General features: G+C 37.3%; 1 protein-coding gene across 2 annotated transcripts in view; it reads right to left on the minus strand.

The window, feature by feature from the left end:
- Zdhhc21 (zinc finger DHHC-type palmitoyltransferase 21) overlaps positions 1-7,973 on the minus strand; it is a 55,869-nt gene extending 47,896 nt beyond the window's left edge. Inside the window, exons 1-3 of one of the 2 annotated variants that reach the window (XM_005004711.4) lie at positions 7,838-7,934; positions 3,272-3,335; positions 1,362-1,493 (exon numbers count right to left, since the gene is read on the minus strand). The gene's annotated coding sequence lies outside the window, so the exon portion shown is untranslated. Of the gene's footprint in view, positions 1-1,361; positions 1,494-3,271; positions 3,336-7,837 lie in introns of both variants that reach the window. The other variant, XM_013155095.3, reaches the window with a different exon arrangement.
- Between the last annotated feature and the right edge of the window lie 501 nt (positions 7,974-8,474).

Below are 8,474 nucleotides of genomic sequence, written 5' to 3' on the forward strand. Positions count from 1 at the left end.
TGGAAGGTAAAACTTTTTACCCAGCAATTTTACTTATAGCAATACCTACAGAAATACTCATGAGAGTGTTAAAATGCATACGCACACAAGAATACAGCACCTTTGTAATCAGAAAAAATATGGCCAACTTAAATGTCTATGTAGAAGAGAGCAATGATTAAATTCTAACATATCAATATGCAAACTACTGAAATTTAGGAAGAAAAAGAAGGAAAAACAGGAGGCAGACCTGCATATGGTTAACCTATAATGTACTACTGAGTAAATATAGACAAAATCTACAGGTGGGGGTAGGAATCTTAGTGGTATTCTGGAGGGAGAAGGGACAGGGACAGGCTCGGAAGGGGAAAGGAAATATATATAAAATCTGTATCTTGATATGAGTTAAGTTATACAAGTGTGTAGTTTTATCAGAACTGAGGTATTCAGTCAAGATTGGTACATTTCATTGTATGTAAAGTAACCTAAAAAATTGTGAGACAATATCGAACTCCTGTTAATGATATGTACACTAAAACTGGCGTGTGTGTGTGTGTGTGTGTGTGTGTGTGTTTTGCAGGAAATGTGCCAATGTCTGCAATTTACCTTAAAATAGATCCAAAAACTAGTAATAAAGTTGACTGATGGATAGAGAAAAAGATGAGTATGTCATGAAGATCAATAAAACGTTAGTTATAAAATCTAAGTGATGAGTAATCAGGTATTACATTATAAAACTGATTTTCATGCTTTTGTTTGAAACTTCAAATTTCAACATTAAATGCTGGGGAGAAGCAAGGTATACTATGGTTTATATAGCATTTCTTGTTAGAAAAGTAATATATAAGCAACTTCTGCATATGCACAGAAAACATATACGGAAGAAAATAGAGCAACCAATTTGATAACAATGGTCATTCCTGGACTGGAGGAAAACAGAGCGCTTCACATCTTATTAATATATTTATGCATTTTTCTAAGTGTACCAATAAATATGTATAATTTTAAATCCTTTTCAACGAAAAACAGAAATACCCTAAGGGACACTGGTAACCTTACAAACAAAATGTATATAATTTGAGCCTCTCTTTGTTATTACATATTAGGTGCTTTTAAAATTAGTTGTTAAAATGCCATGCAAAAAGATATCCTATAAAGCCATACAAGATTTACAATTTAGAACAATATTTCTGAAACTTGTATTACTTACATATTACTTTTCCCTCTGTAAAACAAAAATCCTTACTTTAAAATGTTTAGTTAAAATTAACACATAAAAATAAATTAACTCATTTACTAGAAATAGCATCTAAACATTGGACTTCAAGGATACTGAGCCACATAAAATACACAGTCCCATGTAAAATCAAATGCAAACTTACCAACTGCAAATTTACCAAGATATGTTGTGCTTTTTCTGGTTCTTGCATTTAGAAGTTTTATCTCGATTCATTCTTTATTAAATTACATTCCACCAAATGGACCTCTCTTCAATAACAGTTCTTCATGAGAACCTATTAATGGTTTAACAAATAATGATCTCTCACAAAGATAAAAATTGTAAACAAGTAAATACTGCAACTGTGAAAATGTCAATTACAAATATTTTAAGTTCAGGAATAAGAAAAGATGATTCAACACCTGACTCTGTACTTTGGTACCCTACCTATTGCCCTAGAATTTGTTTCGATTACTATTATACATGAAAGTTCTCTCTTTTGAAATCAACCGGTTCCCATAAAATCGTATTACTCATTCAAAATCTGGACACATAAATGTCCTGGACCACAAACCATAAAATAACAATAGATTCTCAGATCACCAATGTGACACATGCAAGGTAATGTCTGTCAAGACGTGAGGCTAGAAATACTTAATTGCAATTTATAAACAGAAAATATTTGCCTAGATGCCCATCAACAGATGAAGGGATAAAGAAATGTAGTGTATATTCACACAGTGGAATTGTATTCAACCATAAAGAAGAATGAATTCAGGTCATCTGCTGGAAAATAGATGAATTCTGAGACCATAATGTTAAATGACGTAAGTCACGCACACAAAGTTAAATATTATATTGTTTCTCTTATATGAGAAATACAAAGTATAAATATATTAAAGTTCAAAATAAAGGAGAGATGGTAGAAAACAAGAAGACAGACATTTTGAAGCTGAGAAATCAGATCAGGGAAAGTAGGAAGAGAAAGGGAGGAAGAGTAAAGACACAGAAAATGAACAAGAAACAGTATGCACATACTAATTCCCCAGAGTGACGTCTCAGTCCAAAATGTTCCTACAATTAAACTACTAAGAGTCAGCAATAAAAGTTAATTCTTATAGCAAAAACTTAAAAATTTACATGAAATAAACCAATTCACTGCTTTATTAACCCAACCAACATTTACTAACTATATGTTATTCTTTGGTAGAATGTGTAGATGAAAAAGAGGACATTATCCTCAAAAGAAATGGACCAGTAAAAGAGACAAAATCAATACTATATAGGACATACTAAGAAAGCAAAAAATCAAAAATACATTCTCTACGCAAAGGGTATGAGTTCATAAAAATTTTCCCAGATGCTGTGTATTGGACTGCATTATAACCACTTTATTTCTTACATTAAATTTCCATCAGAAAAAGTCTCCCAGAGACAAGGAATCCTGTGAGTTAGCAAAAAAAAAAAAAAAAACCAGAGGCTCTTCTGACCAACAGAAAAGTAAGCAAACGTATTTAAAAGCAAGGAGAGAAAATATACGTAACCAGAAATGACTAGAATCACTATATAATGTATGCCAAAGTCCGGACCATAATCAACTATAAAAAACAATGTTACTTGTAATAATAACATTATTGTAATATTATTGGTAAGCACATAAATACAAGAATAACTGAAAAAGTTTTATCCTTCCTACACAAGATGCACTGTTATATATCACTATTCTATTTTATATTAATAAAAATATATAATACTAGTCACAGCTTACTGAGTTCATGATGCGCAGGCAGAAAGCAAACCTCAGTTCAAAAAACACTAGGAAGCCATGGACTTCACCCTGAACACAGTGGAATCACTAAAAGATTTTCAGGGAATAAATCCCAAGATAAAATTTGCATTTCGGGAAGCACAGCAACAATCTGAAGGCTGGTTTGGCCTAGAAAAATTAATGCACTGAAATCAACCATATGCCACAATCTAGACTGAGTGTTATCCAGGTGAAAAATATGAGGGAACACGGTAACCATTCCCAAAATCCAGGAAACCTTAAGGAAAAAAACTTAAAGGACCTACCTAGTGGTAAATTGGGAACAAAAAGCACAGCAAAAAGTGATATCCAACTTTCTGGCTTCAGGACCTAGTAAAGGGTGATAGCAATCTTTAGAACAGGAAATAAAAAGCAAGTTATTAATTTGTTAAGCATACTGCTTTACTACCACCACAACAAATATTACTACTGAGAATGTGAAAATTATATCACAATAATTACTGTTACATTTCCACTCCTCATAAACTTAGGGAAACAAAAAATCAATCAATCAATCAATAAATCACCTATATTTCCCTCAAGAGTCTATTTTCCTATGATTCAAGATTATCAGATTGTCAAATGTCACTTCTTTCTACTCTAAGGTATGAATCTAATTTAAATTGGTCTCTTTGACTGCAACTTGCTCCTTAAGGAGGAAATACAATATGTTAGGAAAGAGTTAAGGAATGAATTACATTGTTCCCAGAAAAAAAATTCAAACAATTAAATGTGGCACAACAAAATGTTCTGAAATAATGCCAAAGTCAGTAGTGCTGCTAAGGTAATGACCCCAGTTTGGCTTCCTGATGACAGTAGTTTCTGTCAGTAATGTTATTAAGTAATTCAACAAGCCAATAATCAATGAGTCAAACCTCAGTCACTCACTGGCTTAAAGTCAAGAAAAATCTCAGTGTACATTTAGTTTTAGAGCTATATTGCAGACAGAGCTGCTAAAAAACTATTTCAGGCTAGATCCACACCACTACGATAACTGTAGAATGAAATCTCATTATGTGGTGTATGAAAATAATGTTAGGCTCAAAATGCCAATAAAAATAAATAAGTAAAAACAAAAACAGCTGGGCATGCCTAAAGTCCCAGCACTCAGGGAACTGAGGCAGCAGGATTGTCTGGAATCCCAGGCCAGCCTGGGATATACCTTGAGTTCAAAGTCAGTCTGAACTACAGAGCAAGACCCTGTCTCAAAAAAAAAAAAAAAAAAAAAAAAAACACTTCAACAAAATTTTGGATATTCCAAAGTTTTAGAACTAAGTTTCAAAGTTTTAAAATGCCATTACTCAATTTTTACCCCACTATTACTTTACAGGAAAGTCTTCAAACACACACATACAGAGTTCCTTCCAGTGGCCAAGAAAAAAATGAACATTATCTGAAAAAACTGTATATGAAACTTAAAACATTATTTTAGCCAAAAGTTAATGTAGAAAAAAGTTAGATGTATCTTTAAACATGTTTATAAAGGTAAGAGTAATCTGATTATATTCTACTCTGAAAACTGGCTAATTGTGAATTTACCTAAAACATCAAGCTCTAAGTGCCTCCAAATTAGCCAATAAGGGAATTCAAGTTTTAAAATATCACATAAATATTCAATCTATTATCAACAGTAGAAAATATTGCACCTATGTTATAAATAAAGCGCAATATTTCCATTGTAACACAGCCTCTTATTCCCTTTCAAGCTTAGGTATGGCCAACTGTAAAATGGGGATAAAAATCTCTATTGGGTTGCAAACTGACACTTACATGAGCAGCTGCGTGCGAAGAAAGTAGCATCTCTAAAATGATAACCTTAAAGGGAAATGGGGAACGTGAGGAGGAAGAGAAAAGGAAGCTTAAAAGTTTTACTTCTACTTTTAGAAACTGAAAAATGAAAATGTTACTGAGTTATCATTAAAAGTAGTGAGTCAACACCCCAACTATCTCCTATCTGCAGCAGTAAGTGAACTAGGTAACAAAGGGAGACAAACTTCAGATGTATTGTACCATAAACATGTAGATGAGTTGTCTTGCTACACATCACCCTGGGACCTCTTCAAGCCAAAAAAAAAAAAAAGTAGAACTTTGATCTAAAATACAATGATTAGAAGTTAGGCATGGTGATCTTGGCCTGTAATCTCAGCTACTCAGAAGGCTGAGGCAGGATAAGAAGCTTGAGGCAAGCTTAAACAATCCAGGAAGAACCAGTCAAAATAAAAAAGTACAGCGATCTAGCTCAGTGGCAGAGTGCTTGCCTAGCATGCAAGGCTCTGGGTTCAATTTCTAGTGCAGAGGAAAACACACACACACACGGGTTTATAATCAAGAGTCTAGCTGCGATCATACTTGAGCATTTTAAATTACAACTGAAAGTAGAGTGAATTGTAAGACATTAACTTTTCCCTAACCTGCCATCTTTGAAAGGGGAAACAGACAGGCAGAGAGAGAAAATCTTTATCTACCTATGAAATGGTGAAGGTTAATCTGCTCAGTTAAAAACAGTACAAGGAAAAAGAGGCCCCCATATTATAGCCATCACCCTCCATTCACTGCCGCACCTCGACCCCAATATGAGCAAGCAACAGTCAACTCTAGTTAATAAGCATATTTATGTATAGATTCTTCCACTACATGCTATGCTGTCTTTCATTCCCAGCACATTTGAAAAGCTGAATGTCAGTCCTTATATTTGCAAAGTAATAAAATATCTATATTTTTCATAAAGAGTAAAGAAATAAAAAATCCTACAGAACAATCTCCTGGCAATAAAGTTTTCCTGTGCTTTCCCTGTTACATCTCCTAGGACTGATGGTCACATGCTGAAAGTCTTTGTTGATTCTTAGGTACAATTCCAGAAAAAAAAAAAAAAAAAAAAAAGTCCACATAGACATTAGTAGATTTCTCAGTTTCTTCATTAATCCATGACATGATTTTATTCACATGCTTTTCCACAGGTTCTGAATCACTCTCCACTGACTAAAATCATAAATTTAAAGTAGTAAGTGGGTAAACAAGTAAAATTTTATGATTCACTGATTTCCTGTTTTACTACCTACCTGTTAGGCTGCTGATTATTTAAATTTAAAATTTTAAAGTCCTTAGATTTCTATTACACAAAGCAACTCACAGATAAGTAATGTGATACAAATCTTGTCATTTTATTTAAAACATGTTCATTCATCCATTCTAATTCCTAAAATATAGTAAGTTTAACAGAAATCTCAATAGTTTGAAGAACTCTAATGTAATTCTACTGTTTCACATCCAAAATGAATTTTGTAGTTCATCTGTTCTACACCAAAATTTTACGAACACTTTTCATGAAGTAAATGTTTTAAACATATCTCCAACATAAGAGTCTTAAACTGTTTACAAATATATTTGCCAAATAAAAATGTAAAAGCTTTAAACACATACACACAACTTTAATCTGGCTCTCTAATGGTATGGAAGTGACAACTTGGGTCACTGACCTACCCTTGACCCCACAGTTGTAAAATGACAGAAATGGTACTAGAATCTGGTTTTTCTTTCCATAGCAACGAATCTTATTTGATTCATTCTTTCAACTTAATTTTTGTTCCCTCGGGGCTGGGGATTTAGTTCAGTGGCATAAGTGCCTGCCTTGCAAGCAGGCAGTCGTGAGTTCAATCCCTGGTACCGATAAAAAGTAAAAAGACAAAAAACAATTGAAAAAAAAATAATTTTTGTTCCCTCACCTCTTCTTCAAAAACAGAAAAGAAAACACATCAAGGCAAAACAGAAAAGCTCTCTGAATTTTATCTTTAAAATAAATTTAAAGGGTTAGAAAAACTTTCAATATTACATCAAATGCCTTTTAACCTAAATATCACACACAGTAAGTAGTCATCGAATGGTTAAGTACTACTATGTTATTATTTTTACCACAAAGTAGGTAATTTATTTAGCTTGCACAATTAGCATAGTAGGCAGAGGACCCATTTGACAGATAATTAGCATAGCAGGCAGAGGACCCATTTGACAGATCTTTTAACTTGCACTTCATTATCCTTATTCGTCTTTTTTTAGACTATAACTTTACACCATCATTTATGACCTGCTGCCCACAGTGACCTCGATTTCTTTTTCCTGTTGTACTTTTATGGACTGGTTCACTGCAATATTTTCTTGAAGTAATAACTGGTCAGCTCCTCTGAGCCCTGGAGACACAGACACTCTCCAATGACTCACAAGAGATCTTAAAATCTGACCCAAATACAGTTTGAGAAAGACCATAATTTAAAGATTCTCTCCAGTTAAAATCCAACAACACATCATGGAGAAAGGTAACAAACGCAAGTTGCTGCCATCCATAAACCATACTGAGAATCAGAGGGAAAAGAAGGTCATTAACCCAACAATTTCTCTTCCTAATAGTTCTCTGCAGCTGTCTGGAAATGAATGAAAGTGTCATTTCACAGGAAAGACCTGGGATGCAGGAGCCAGTTTCCCACAGAGGTGCAGACAGGAAAAAACGTAGTTTACGGGCGAGAAACTCAGGGTACAGTTTTTTTAACTACCCAAAATCACATCGCCTACAGCAGAAACCCACCATGGGAGGGGCGCTGGCTATGGCCGGGGCACTTGGCGGGCGCTGCAGTTCTAGCAGAAGATGCGCTGAAAGGCCAGGCCCGGGGCAGAAGGGCACCAAGAGTCCGCGGGGCTTCGAGCCGGGGTCTGAGCCCGGAGAGAGCAGGTACACCAAGGGCACTGAGAGGCACCCGGAGGGCGCTGGGACCGGGCAGAGCGGCCCGGCGCCGAGGGGCAGCGGGCGGGGCCGCCGCTCCCCCCGCGCCGCACACACTCACCGGCGCTGCTGGCTCGCCTCGCCGCCGCTGCTCCGGCGACCTCCAGCAGCTCTTCCTCCACCTCCTCCCTGGCGTCGCCGCCGCCGCCGCCCAGGCCCCGCCGCGCTCCCCTTCCGCTTCCGGGAGCCGGCGCGCCAGGACCGGCGGAGAGGGTGTCCGCATGCCCGCGCGCCCGCGTGAGGAGGGATCGGCCGCCGCCGCCGTCGGCGTCCCCGCTTCGCGCCGCGGAGCCGCGATGGGAGCCGCCGAGGGTCGAAAGTACCGAAATCGCGTCGCGGCCCTTAAACCGCGTGCCACACTGTGGGACTCCATCTCCCGAGCACTTGCACCTGACGCACCTTGGCGTCCCCACCCCTCCCGGCCGACCTCCTCCCCGGCCCTGCTCAATCCCTTCTTCTTCGCATTGTTCCCACATCCTGGCTGCATAGGGTGCATAGGGTAGGAATCTTTAAGGATTGCACCTATGCTTCCTTTAGGGGATTTGGCCAGCGGACCTCTCCCCGGTAACGACTTCTGAATGTCCCATAGTACCTTGCTTCGAAGTGCAGACTGCGGCATCAGCATCCTCTGGGAACTTGGGGAAATACATAACCTCAGTTCTGCTGAATCTGTACCTGCTTTTCAACAGGATCTCCAG

The sequence above is a fragment of the Cavia porcellus genome, unplaced genomic scaffold, assembly GCF_034190915.1.
Source record: "Cavia porcellus strain 051 isolate PalLab524CR breed Dunkin Hartley unplaced genomic scaffold, mCavPor4.1 scaffold_1, whole genome shotgun sequence".
Taxonomy (NCBI): Eukaryota; Metazoa; Chordata; class Mammalia; order Rodentia; family Caviidae; genus Cavia; species Cavia porcellus.